The sequence below is a fragment of the Vulpes vulpes genome, chromosome 1, assembly GCF_048418805.1.
Source record: "Vulpes vulpes isolate BD-2025 chromosome 1, VulVul3, whole genome shotgun sequence".
NCBI classification, from domain to species: Eukaryota; Metazoa; Chordata; class Mammalia; order Carnivora; family Canidae; genus Vulpes; species Vulpes vulpes.
Window position 1 is genome coordinate 113,955,509 of NC_132780.1, and position 13,592 is coordinate 113,969,100.

Consider the following 13,592-nt stretch of genomic DNA (forward strand, 5'->3'; position numbering starts at 1 on the left):
CCTGGACTTGCTCCTGACCTTCTCTAGGGGTGAGGTTAAGAATACCAGGTGATCAATGAAGGCAAAGGGGGTTGAGAAAAGAGTATTACCGACAGATATTTAAGAGGTAAAAATGATAAGGTTTAGCAGTAGATTGGTAATAGGGGTTGGGGAAATTTTCCAAACTAGGGGTTTGAATGACTGACTATAAGGGGATGATTTATATTTAATTATGATAACAAAGAAGGAGGGTTGAGGGATGTACATGGGATAAGGGCATGATGATTTGAGCGTGTTGGATCTCCTCTGCCCAAGGGACTCCCTGTTAAGGTGTACAGTATGTGATCACCACCTTCCTTCCTGTGCAACCTCAACCCTCCTCTTTCTTGTACTAAGGATTGTGACAGCTGGAATGGAAAACAAGGGGTTGATATTTCCAATAGGATCAAAGCATTCAACTATTCACAAAGTCCTAGAGAATTTAACATGAAATGCTAATAGCCCATGAGAGTTAAAACTTTCTTTTGAGAACTAATTATCAGTGAGTTATTTATTAGGGGTAATGTTACTCTCCATCCATATGGCTCCTTTAAAATTGACTGTGTAAAGAATTTTCCACCCGGATAGTCACTTTGATGAACTTCAGGAGCCAGATGGGATGAGGGACAAAACTAGCTTGTGTAATAGGAAAACAATAAACCACATTAGGGCTTGTCTTGATTGCATTGCCCATCAACGCTAAGAGACCAGAGAAATGGAGAGTTCTTAAGTTATTTCTTCCCACCAGCACTGCTGCTATTGGGGATCCCCAGACTTTATCTGGGCTTTTTTTGTAGAGTAAACAGAGAGAGAGTTACTGCTCTACCAGCAGGCTTAGGATAGGGGGAAAGAAATGTCCCCTTTAAAAGTATCCATATTTGCCTTCTTGACTAGCAAATTCATTTCAGTGTATGCAACTTTTCCCTTGTACCTTGTTGGGTTGAGAAGCCTTTATAAAACTAACTTTAATATTAACATTAAAGGTACAATGTATTCATCTACCCATGTTAAAATTCAGGAGATTCTTATGTCAACCTTATAAATGCAAGGCCAATACCTCAGGAATCAACCTCTTCAATGATAAGAGAAACTCTTTTAAATAGAGGGGTTTTTTTTTTTTTTTTTGGTTCCTGTTTGAGAAACAGTAAATGAATTTCAATTTCTTTAGTCATAATTGTAACTCATAGAAACTTGGTTCTTGACAATGGCCAGAAATTCAAATGAGTCTAGAAGAACTGTACTAGCCATAAACATCACCATCTGTACCTCAGAAATAAATGCTTCAAACAACTATGTAGAACTTACTGAGTATTGACACTAAGTCTCTAGCCAGCGTTGGGTTCTGTACACAAGTGTTCTTGTCAGCTCTCTTAACAATTCCCTTGAGAGAAACAATGCAATTATGCCCATATGTGAAATATTACAAAAAGGGCAAGCAAATAGCCCCAAGCTCCTAGTGACACAACCACCTCCTCTTCACTGGAACATTAAGTCATTGAAATTCCAGTCCTACAGTTGGCCCAACAGCCAAAAGGTACCTGTTTTGTGCTTATTTCCGTGAGAATCTTAAGATCTGTAACTACGGAATCATCATAACATGAGAATAAGAATGGCAGTCAGGAGTGGGGAGGAGGGATTCAGTGTCTTAACTGGGCCTGTAATGAATATTCAACTGAGCAGCCTTGATTGGATTGACAGCTTTGTTTAACATATTAGGAAATAGAATCCAATTTCTTTATTGGAGTTTTCAAACTGTGTGGCTGGAGCTCATCTTTCTCTTTCATCCTAGCCCCATATAATCAGCGTCTACTTCCTACACAGCCACCGGCTCTTCCTGTATTTGTCCAGCAAGGAGGAGCCAGTGCAAGTTTAGAGCAAGGAAATGACCTAATTAAAATGGCATTAGACATGAAATCTAAAAGTCAAAGCCTTATCCCTCCCCTCTGCTCCCCTCAAATCTGGCCTCAGCTCCCCCACTATTATCTCTCACCCCTCCATCCCATGTACCATGAGCTCAGGCAGCCTGTGTTACTTCTCACTTCCCTAATCCACTTTGGCTTTACTGTTCCTTTGCTTTGTTAACATTATCTCTTTTGTCTAGAAGACCCCTTTCTCCTTAGGAGGGTCACATCCATTGTCTCTTTGGGCAAAGTTATCCCCTCCTCTGAACTCATTTGTATCACTTTTTACCGTATGTTTTATAGTAGATTACCATGTTACACTTATAGGCTCAGCAGTAAATTCTTTATATAGAGACACATAGCAAATGATTTATTTTAGCTCCACCTTCTACTCATCTAGGCCCGTCGACTGGAACTCAGTAGATGCTTAGTAAATTTGCCTTTGGGATTAACAGTCCTCGTATTCTGAATCCTGGCCCCTGCTCTGATTTGTCAGAAATCTCTAAAGCAGTGAGGTCTGTCTAGATCTGACATGTCAGTCCGAACACTTAATCCCTGTCCAACGTGGCTCAGAAGAATTATAGTATCTCTTCTCTTATCATAACATGTCATAGCCTAGGATATCGTGAGGGAATCTGAAATCAAGGAGTGAGGTAACTGGAGAGATAGTGAAAGTCAGATGAAAGGGAACAGGAAGAGGAGCAGGAGATAAGCTGAGCTTCCTGCAGGATGGAGGAGCAGTGCTCATGGGGTACTGTTTTTTTCTGGGATGGGCAGAGAAGCTACAAAGAAACTTCAAGTCTGCCCCTCAGGAAAAGTCAACCAATCCAGACTCTTCGAATGATTAGAAAAGTGGGCCTGGCAAACACTGCTGAGATAGGTTAATCTAAAGTATACACACACACACTCACACACACACACACACACACACACACTCCCAGCATCCTTTTCCTGCCTGATTCCAATACAAACTCACAGGAAAGTTTGGGGGCAGGACTGACTGCAAGAGAACATCTGATGCAGAAATTAATCATTTGGAAATATATTTAGATTATTCTCCAAATTAGATAAGCCATCTTAATAGTTTGAACATAAAGCTGTGCACGGGGATAAATTCCACTTTACCTTTGGTTAATTCTTTGGTGTTAATTTGAAGAGCTAATGTGTTATGTATACTTCATATTTGAGAACACAGAATGAAATCCAAATATCCAGTAAGGTTATTCGAATAAAAATAGATCAAAGATGTGAAAGAAAAAAAAAGTAGTAGGAAGCAAAATCTTTATTTCCATATCACAATCATTTCATGACTTTGAGCTTCTTCCTGGCAACCAGGATACAAAGGGAAACATGGGTTTACATAGTTCTCCTTAACAACGATTGCAAATCCACTGTGAAAATGGATGAAATATCCTTTCTAAGGAATGAAAGAACATCAATTTTTTAAAAGAAAATTCATCCTAGCACTAGATTCTAAAATGAGTTTATGATGTGGAACTGAACTTACAAACAAAATGCTTGATGTCATTGACAACAGTTCCATAAAAGAAGGCAAGTGTGGTTGGAAACGTCTCTTTTGGTGAGGACTTTATGCTAAGTGAATCACGCCAGACACAGAAAGAAAAAACAGTGTGATCTCTCTTATATGTGCAATCTAAAAGAGTCAATTACCTAGAAGCAGAGAGCAGAAAGGTGATAATCAGGGGCAGGAAGGTGGGGGAAATGGGGAGATGTTGGCCAAAGCTTATGGAGTTGAAGTTAAAGTATAAATAAGTCTAAAGAGTTCATGTACAGCACGATGACCACAGTTTATAATATCGTACTCAATATTGGACAGTTGATAAGAGGATTGATTTCAGGTGTTCTTACCACCCACACAAACAAGGTGACTATGTGAGAAGATGTTTGTTAGTTTGCATGTAGCAATCTACAGTACAGAAAATAATCCTTGCACTATCTATAAGTCCATCAAATCATCGTATTGTATACCTTAAATATAGGCCATTTATATTTTTTTTAAAAAAGAAGAAGAAGCCTCACTTTCTAACGCTCCCTGTGTGCTACCTGTCTCCTGTGGAAAGCATGGTGCCTTATAACAGTCATTGATTAAAATATGAGTTGGGTGTTATTAGTCTCATTTTTCAGGAAAGAAATTTGTCCCTCAATGGAAGTAAATAACACATTCAAATAGGCTTAGCCACGGCTTAAACCCAGGTCTGATTCCAAAATCTGTGATCCTTCCACTGCACTCTACAAATAAAAACTTGTTGATTCTTTCTATTGGCATATTATTAAAAAGAACACCAGTACAAATAGTTGGTCCACAAGTAGGCCTGGGGTTGAGGATGGCCCCATGTTAATAGCTACAGACATGTTTTAGGCTATCACTGTAGAGGAAGAGAAGAACCAATTCAGGACATGGGTTAATCAAGTCCAATTGGTCTTTGTTATTGAGAGGGTATCATAGCAAAATTAATTTCAAATGGAATGATCCATAAGTAACTTATAATATCCCTTTGTGCAACATTTCTCCTTTCCCTATCTAAGGGAAGGATACAGCAAAGTAAGATCAGGTATTGCAACTACTACAGATCCTAGAGAAGGGGACAGGGGAAGAAGTTCTGCTGGGTAGTTTACAACACAACATCCTAGTGGACAAGAGGAAATGGCAGAGAGAGTGAGGTGTGGCTCTGGTCTGGGATTAAATAAAGAACTTTGTTGTAAAGAACCTAGGAAATGGAAAAAGGAAAAGGGAAGAGCTCATTTCTTTTTTTTTTTCTATTTTTAAAAATATCATCATAACTAAAGGAAATTCTGTGAATAATAATTATTACATAATAACAGGTGTTACATTTTGAGTGCCTTCACATTTGAAGATGCCTGGGGTCTGCATTTAACATTTAGTTTAAGCTTTGCACCCCCGGGTGGACCTCTTCATCTCCAGGCCCCTGTGGCATTATGCAAGCTATGGAAAACCACAACAATGCAGCAGGAGTGAGAAGCCTTGCTAGCTTTAGTTACTTTAAAAAGTCACATTGAACGAATCCCTTTTGAGCCCCTTCCGAGTTAGTATTAAGTATCCAGCCTTAGAGTATGGTTCATAGAAATATGAATAAAATGATCCCTCTAGCTGTTAAGGAGCTTGGCTATATAGTAAAAGAGACCAAAATGTCAACAAAACAAGGCAGTGACAGGAGGCCAATGAGGATCTTTTTTTTTTTTTTTTTTTGTCCTGTGATTATGAGTTAATCTTTATACAGAAACTTCCCCTGATAATATCATTCCTACTTTAAAGAAAAGGTGGAGGGGAGTATTTAAGAGCATGGACTCTGAAACCATCCTGCCTGTGTTAAAATTCTGATTCTAACAAGTTATTAGCTGAGTAACCATTAACTCCTCTGTGCCTCATTTTTTCAGTCATAAAATGGGAGTAATAATAGTACTTACCTCATGGGGTTGTTAGTAATAATAGTACTTACCTGGTAGGGCTGCTACAGGATTAAACTAACACTTTAATGTATTTGGAAGAGTGCTTGGTATATACAGCAATTATTGGTCTGAATGAATGTCAGCTATAGTTTCGCAGATATGCATGTTGTTAACTTAATCACGGTCATTCTAGGGGTGCTGTGTCATTCTAGGTGTGCTGTGTTGGGAGACATACTCTTCAGACCCTTTGGGGGAGAACAACTTTCTCTGAAATGTGTCTGGTCAAGTGGCATTGTTCTGGGCAGGGACATGTTTGCAGCTACAGCACTCTGGGTCAGAGCTATCATTCATACTACTTGCCAGCCATCATTCCAGGGGCATCGGGATATATCACTGGCGAGAAAAGACAAAAGTCCCTGCCTGCACAGAATTTAAAATTTACATGCTAGCAAGGAGAGTAAGACAATACATATAATTTTAAAAGTACATTGTATAATATCATAGAAGGTAAAAACTCTGTCAATAAAATAATAAAGAAAGCTAAGAGGTATGAAGCATGTTTAATTTTAAATAGAGTTGTCAGGGCAGGCCTGAGGAACATGGTGACATTCGAGCAGGGTCTTGAAAAGTGAGGGAGCATGATACTTGGGGGAGAGGACGAATCCAGGCAGAGACACCGGCTAGCATAAAGATCCTGAGAGGGAAGCATGTCTGTCTAGGAATCCAGTTCAGCAATATCGAGGAGGCCACTGTGGCAGGAGCTAAGTGCATGAGGGAAGGACGAGCTGAGGTCAGAGAATGGCAGATCATGTATTATCCTTCTGGGTTATTCTATGAACTTTGGCTTCTGTTCTGATTGAGACGGGGACCACTGCAGGATTTTGAGGAGAGGAGTGTGATGAGCTGCCTTAATGTTCAAACGGATTGCTCTGGCTGCTGTGTTGAGAAGGGCCCATTGGGGGGCAAAAGTAGAAACAGGACAAGGGTAATCAGAGTGAAGAGATGCTGGTGGATTAGACTTGGGTATTGATTAACAGTGCAGGTGGTAAGTAGTTGAATTTTGGACTTGTTTTGAAAGCAGAGCTAAAAGGACTTCCTGATGGATTGGATTTGAAATGCAAGAGAAATAGGAAAGTCAAGGATGACACCAAGGTTTTAGGCCTGATATGAGTCAGACTTCAGTTGGGACAAAGTGGTTGGGGGACGGAGGGAGGACTCTCAGGATTTCAAGGTTGGAAATGTTAAGTAGGAGGAGCGCTGTAGGCATCCAATGGGCAGTTGCCTGAAGCCTGCAGGGGAAATGGCCCAGCTGGAGGTAAGATTTGGGAGTCATCACCACATAGGTGGTAGTTAGTGCCATGAAACATGATGAGATCACCAAGGGAGTGAGTGTGGACAGACAAGAGAACCAAAGTCCACTGCTCAGAGATTGGGAGAGGAGAAGGGACCAGCAAAAGAGACTGACAAGGAGCAGCGGATGGGTTAGGAACACAACTACGAAAATATGGTTTTGTGGAAGTCAAATAAAATTGTTTCCAGGAGGAGAAAATGATGAGCTGTTAAATGCTGTTGATAGTTCAAAGTGAAGTCAAGACTGTAAAACCTTTTGATTTAGGAGTTTGATCTGGATAAGAAGAGTTCCAGAGACATGGTGGAAGCAAAAGCAAAAGCCTGACTGGAGTAAATGGGAGGACAGAAGAACCTGGAGACAGCTTTTTTTTTTTTTTTTTTTTTTTTTAACAAGTCTTTAAAGGCCTGTAGCCAAGCAGGAAAAAAAAAAAAAAAAAAAAAAAAAAAAAGGAGCAAGTGGCTGGTAGGGGAAGTGGATTCAAGAGGGAGTTCTTTGTTTTTAAGATGGGGCAAATAACATGATTTTAATGTTGATGGAGATGATCCAGTAAAGGGAGAAAATTGATGTGGGGAGAAGAGAGATCTGCTGGAGCACTTAACTGTTGGATTGGCCCCTGTATGTTTCTGTGGGGCAAAGAGCCAGGAGAAGAAAGAAAAAAAAAGTTCTATAAAACACCAGGCAGTTCATAGATGAGCCTCTCCTTGAAATTAGAAACCAGGCTCCTAACCTGCACAAATGAAAAGTGCATTAAATAAGCCGTTTGTTGAATGACTACTAGGGCCACTTACGGTGTCAGGTACTTTGCATACATTATCCCCAAACTCATTAAAACGGGCTTCCAACATCAGCACCATTCCTACTACACTGGGAGATGAAGAAATTGTTACGGGGAGCTAACCCAAGTTCCCCCAAGCCGCACTGAGCCTATACCGTAAAGAGTTCGCCTTTCAGGGCGCTCGCTTCCTTGCTGCCGCGGGGTCCTTGAAGGCTGAGGGCCTTGGTCCTTGCCACCCCAGGGTCGGGCTCGGCACTTGGCAGAGGTTCGCGTTCCCAGGTGCCCTGGGTCCCCAGCGCTGCCCCCTCCGAAGCACCCGGTGGAGGACGCTCACACCAGCCCTGTTTCCATTGGCTGCAGCGACTCAGAAAATCGCGCTGGAAAATAAGAGAAACTTTCAAAAGGAAATCAGAGTAAGGTAGTCCCTTCGCTGAGGCCGTGCCCCATGGTTTGGCAAAGCTGCTTTTCTGACGCATCGGGTACCTGCCCCCAGGCGCACTGTCGGGAGCAGGTGAGGTGTGGTCCCCTGGAGTTCCCCAGGGGACACGGGGGAGGAGATCATCACCGGAGGACGTGCACCCTCCCGTCCCTCTTCCAGCTCGTAAAACCCAACCCAACCCGACCTGACCCAACCCACCCACCCCAACTTAACCCATCCCAACCCACCCCAACCAATCCACTCCAACCCAACCTAACCCAACCCAACGCACCCCAACCTACCCCAACCCACCCACTCCAACCCAACCCACCCCAACCTACCCACCCACCCCAACCCAACCCAACCCAACCCACCCAACCCAACCCACCCCAACCCACCCACTCCAACCCAACCCAACCCACCCAACCCAACCCACCCCAACCTACCCCAACCCACCCACCCACTCCAATCCAACCCACCCCAACCTACCCCAACCCAACCCAACCCAGTCTCTAGCGGGCGGCTGTGAAGGCGGCTTGGAGACCCGGCGCGGGGCGATGGGGCGAGCGGCGGGGCTCGTCCCGAGGCCGTAGAGCCCCGACTGCCCGGGCCCGCGAGCTGCGCGGCTCCCCGCCTCCCGGCCCCCTTCCCCGGGCGCCCTCCGCGGTGCTCGCGCAGGGGCCGGGGCCGGGGCCGGGGCCGGGGCCGGGGCGCGCGGAGCGCACCACCGCAGCCCGAGGGGGGCCGCACGGCGAGGCGCGGCGCACGGAGCGCAGCCTCGGGCCGGGGCCCCCGGGACCCCGCCGCACCGCCCGCGCCAGGTGAGCAGGGGGCGGGGCCGGCGGCGGCGGGGCCCGCGCGGCCTCGGGGCGTCGGGGCGGCTCCCCCGGGCGCCGCCTCCCCCCTCCGGCCCAGTTGGTCGCCGCCGGTTGCGCGGCGGAGGGCTGGGGGCGGGCGGAGAGGAGGCAGTGGCCGCCCGGGCCCAGGAGGGGCGCGCTGCCCGCGCTCGGCGAGTCCGGAGGGGCCGGCCGGCTGCGGCGGGGGCCGGGGCCGGGGCCGGGGTCGGGCCCGGGGGCGGGGGCGGGGGCCGGGGCCGGGGGACAGCGCGGCGGGAGGAGCGATGAGACGGTGAGTGGGTGCCGGGGTGCGCGGGGCTGCTTCGCCTCCCTCGCAGGCTCTGGGGACAAAAGCCCGGGCTGGGGCTAGCGGAACCCCGGCGGAGCAGCTTTGGGGGGGTGGGGGGGTGCTGAGCCCGGAGGGTGGCCGGGCCCCGCTGGAGAGACGCCGGGGAGCGGGGCGGGCTGGCGGAGGCGCCCCGAGCGGTTGCGGGGAGCGGGCGGGATCTGGGGCGCCCGGAGGCAACTTCTGCGCGGAACTCCAGGATGACGGGGGGGGGGGGGGGGGCAGAGCGGCTTTGTCGTGGTGGGTGGAGGAGAGAGCAGGGCTGCTGCTGGACGGAGTGGGGCGCGGGTCCAGAGAAGACCCCCCCCCCCCGTATCCGGCGAGCTGCGCCTCCGAGGCCCCCGTTTCGAGAGCGGGGCTTGCAAGCCTGAACCGCGCAGGACCCCAGACTGCGATTTGGCTTCGGATCCCCCCGAAAGCGAGCGCCCTGGAGGTCCCCGCACCCCTGGGGAGAGCGGCCGCAGGCGTCGGCGACAGTCCCGAGCCCCCGTCTCACCGCGTCCCGCGGGGGCAGCGCGGCTGCCGGGCGCGCGGCTGCTCCGTCCCCGCTGCTGCAAGCGCCGGGACCGGCTAACTCCCGCCACCGCCAGGACGTTAAAAGGCTGACAGGCTGTCCCCTTGCAGGGTCGAGCTGTCCCACTTGAAGTCGAGCCTGCTTCCAGAGCCTGCCCTGGAGTAAAAGGGTCAGAAGAGGGAACTGTGCCTGCAGCCTTGTAGGTCGGTGGCCTTGCCCGGGGCCCGGGGCTGGAACCGCTCTCCTGGGGCCCTGCCCTGATCCCTAGAAGCCTCCCTCGCGCGGCTCAAGTAGCTCCGGGAGCTCTAGGAGGCGCAAGGACGCCCTGCCCAGCGCGGCCAGCAGTGGAACTAGCAGGAGGGGCGCGCGCAGGTGGATTTTCTTTCAGTTCAGGGAATTGTCCGCCGCGTGACCCTTCGCTCTACGAACGTGTCCGTTGCAGGTATTTATTTTCAAGTTTTGGAGTGCAACTCTGAGCTTCCCAGTTTGGCTTCATTCAGGCCTTGATTCCGACATAACCCGAATGTCAGCTGGGAGAGATCTAAATGAAGTTCAGTTTCAGAGGGTTAAACTTTTGCCCTGAGAGCACTTGAATTCTTGCTTCCCGGTAGGGTAGCAACAGAGTAGTTGGATTTGGGGATAAATAAACCTCTAGAGTTGCCCACTATTTTAACAGAATGGCTAGATCCCTGGAACCGTGGCCCTCAATTGTGTAAATATTTGTTTGAATAAAGAGCTGAGGTCTTTGAAAAGTAACAGTTGTGTCTATTCACGATTCCCTTTTCCTATCCTGGTCTTGGTTCTTTAAACGTGCTTCTTTTTCACCTTACAGTCTTAATGTGGAAAAACGTAAACATCGTGTGTGCTTAAGAAACTCGGTGAAGACCTTATAATGCTTATAGTTGGCTTTTTTTCCTTAAAAGCCAGGGAGAGTTGAGTTTTTTTTTGCATTTAGTTGACTGGTGTAGCCTTCACCTCCTGAGACCCAGAGGTTTGCAAATCTCAGCCTTTCTCGCCAATGGGAAAATGAGATGTTTGGGTAAGAGTAGTAATCATCTCAGTTAGTTTGCAGGCTTCCTTCTGTTTCACGCAGCTGGCAGCTGCTGTTCCTCTGGGCTGGGGACTGACTGTGGGGGGTGTCTCTTGGATCCCTGTGAAGTGGTGGAGGGGAAGATGCTTGGGAAATTGAGCTAAGAGTTTGCAAACTCCTGTCTTAGAGAATCTAGACCAAAGCCAGAACTCATTAGGAACCTTTTCAGAAACATCTTATTTACTGGCTTTTGCATAAGAGAGGAAAGAAAAAGCCAAAGTGATTAAACCAACTACTGGTTTTTCTTATTCTCTTCAAAGCCCTGCTTTGAAGTCTGTAAGTAAGAGTGTCCTGAAGAAGGTACTGTGAAAACCATGCTTCCTTTGGGATACTTTTAAAAAAGAGCAGATGAGGTTATGGCTTTGTGTGCTAACTCTCAACCCTTAGCAGGGAGGCCTGCTATGAGCGATTTGTAAAGGAGGTGCTTTGTACTTCTTCCAAGTGGAATACATGTGCTTTATAAATCTGTTAGGTCTCGGTGTACTTTACTTATTAACAATGTAAATACCACCCATTTGAAACAAAAACAACTTTTAAGTGATGTGCATTATTTTAAAGCCCTGATATCCATTATATCAGGATTCTCAAGTGGTTCTCAGTTGAGGGTAGGGGGAGATTTTTGCCCACCCCAGGGGAAATTGGTCAGAGTATGGACACATCTTTGGCTCTTCCAACTGGAGATAGGGAACAGCTCCACCTGCTAACTGGGGCTGGCAGCTGGTGGGTAGAGGCCTCAACTGAGGTGTAATATGCTACAATACACAGAACACACACAAAGAATTCTTCAGCCCCCCAATCTAGAAAATTGCTCTAGAATAATACTCTAAAAAACTAGAGTGCTAACCCCGTGGGCATACCTTAATAAGATTAAGGATCTTAGTCTACTTTGGATCCTCAAGAAACCAACTGTGTTCTTGTTAAACACAATCATAGAAGCCTTTTTGTCAGCGCCAGATTTTTTTTGCCCTTGGCATTAAGAGTGTTGATATACCAAAGATATGAAGGAACTTGTACTCATTGACAACTTTGAATTCACTTAAGATTCACAGAATTTGAGAGTGTTAGAGCACAGGGGAGCCTCAGAGATCACCAAGTTCAACTTTCTTATTTCCTAGATGTGAAAACAGAGGTGCCCAGAGATTAGTGATTCATAGGCCTCAAGTGAGTTTGTGGCAGATGTAGTTCTAGGTATGACCCAGAATTAGAGAGTTTAGACATTGATATTCAAGCACTGTAATTAAAACAAAACAAAACAAAACAAAACAAAAAACGCCAAACTGGACCTGACCTTTTGTGAGAGTTTGGAGGTACCATTATCCATGAGGAAATATAGAAACCCTTTGATTGGGGGAAGAGTGGCATTAGCCATGGTGACGGTGGAGCATATGCTTGGCTGTGTCGGCCCTAAGGAGGAGATAATTCCATTGTGTGACCTGTGACACTCCACGTCTGATGCCTACACCATCCTTCCCACGGCAAAGTGGGCAACAGATGGTTCTACAAACATAGCAGATGCTGCTTTTGAATCCAGGTACAAAACAGAACATTTGAGATTTTCCGTCCCTCCCTGCCGTATGGGTTAAGAGTAGAGTGCATGAATGGATAGAGTTGTCTTGGACAGAAGGGAAATGAGAGAAGCCTCCTGAGTATGGGGTTTAAAAACACACCTGGCATGTAAGGAAAAGAGCACACACGGGGCACTTGTGGGGGAAATTCATAAGCTGATGAATGGCTATCTACAGTAACTGTGGTTGCATAGAACTTGGGTTAGGAGCTTGACCATCCTTGGGGCAAGTAACACGAAACAATCCTGGGAATGAAAGGAAATCCTCTTATGTGGTGACTCCTTTGCCCATGGTGCACTCACTTGACCGGATAGTGCAGCACCTGCAAAGCCAAATCATCTAACTTCTGCACCATTGTACTTGCTTATACCCGGGTCTCTAACATTCCATCTGTTTACCTCATGGGGAAGAATATGAGAGTAGTATAGAGCTAGTGTTAATTTCCAAGGAGAGTTTTAAAAGCATGACATTTGTGAATGGCTGTGTTTATAGAAAGGGGTTATCTTAGTGAGTTTTGAATTATTCTGATAATTCAAGAGTCGTGTCCATATGGCTTGATCAATTACAAACATATGTACTCTCACATTTACACTTCTGTGTTTGGCCATTAGGCCTGTGATGACGGATTCTAGTTCTGTGTGCTAAGTGGTCCCGCCACGGTACTTACAACCCTCAACTCTGGGAGGTTTGAGCAGTAGAGGAGACTTTTTTTCATATGCCTTTCTTGGGAGAGGTCAGAATTCTGAACTGTGCTGAGGTAAGTTCTTATCATTTTGACAGCTAGCCAGTGGGTGTACCTCAAAGCCAAGTATGTAGTAGTATATTTAGAAAGGATTTGAAAGTGATGACTTTTTTAAGGGGTCTGCTCCCTGCAGGTGCTACAATAAATTATCCCCTCTTTTGCTTTTTTTTCTTTTTTCCAGATGATGGGAGGGAAGACATGAGTTGGCTTTGTCTTGTTATTTATTTATTTATTTATTCATTCATTCATTCATTCATTCATTCATTTATTTATTTTTCCTCCTGCCCCCCTGTCTAATTTTTTAAATAACTGTTGGCTGGAAATATTTATTGGCCTTTGAGTAATGTGACTCTTGTCTTTTGAAAGTGAATGAGGCCAAAAACAGTAACTCAGGTTGCCAGATCCCTTCAAGATAAACAGTTAGACAAGAACTTGTCTCCATCACACGGCATTTGAATCTTCTAGGAATTAATTTACAGTTGTTTTCCCGATATTTAAGGATGCTTCTTAACATGCGGAAAAAGAAGCTTTGTGCCATATCTATCTGCTTTAAAGGCAAGATTGTTATGTATAGCAGCTAGTAGTCAATAATAGAAAAGAAACCTAG

General features: G+C 46.1%; 1 protein-coding gene across 24 annotated transcripts in view; it reads left to right on the forward strand.

Annotated features, from left to right (window-relative positions):
• The window catches only part of PHLDB2 (pleckstrin homology like domain family B member 2), a 217,427-nt gene that overhangs the window by 104,683 nt on the left and 99,152 nt on the right, over positions 1-13,592 (forward strand). Inside the window, exons 1-2 of one of the 24 annotated variants that reach the window (XM_072722741.1) lie at positions 8,972-9,020; positions 9,699-9,791. The exons of 19 other annotated variants lie outside the window; for them this stretch is intronic. The gene's annotated coding sequence lies outside the window, so the exon portion shown is untranslated. Of the gene's footprint in view, positions 1-7,935; positions 7,986-8,495; positions 8,714-8,880; positions 9,021-9,698; positions 9,792-9,899; positions 10,031-13,592 lie in introns of those variants that run through there. 4 more of the 24 variants (XM_072722753.1, XM_072722845.1, XM_072722729.1 and 1 more) reach the window with 4 other exon arrangements.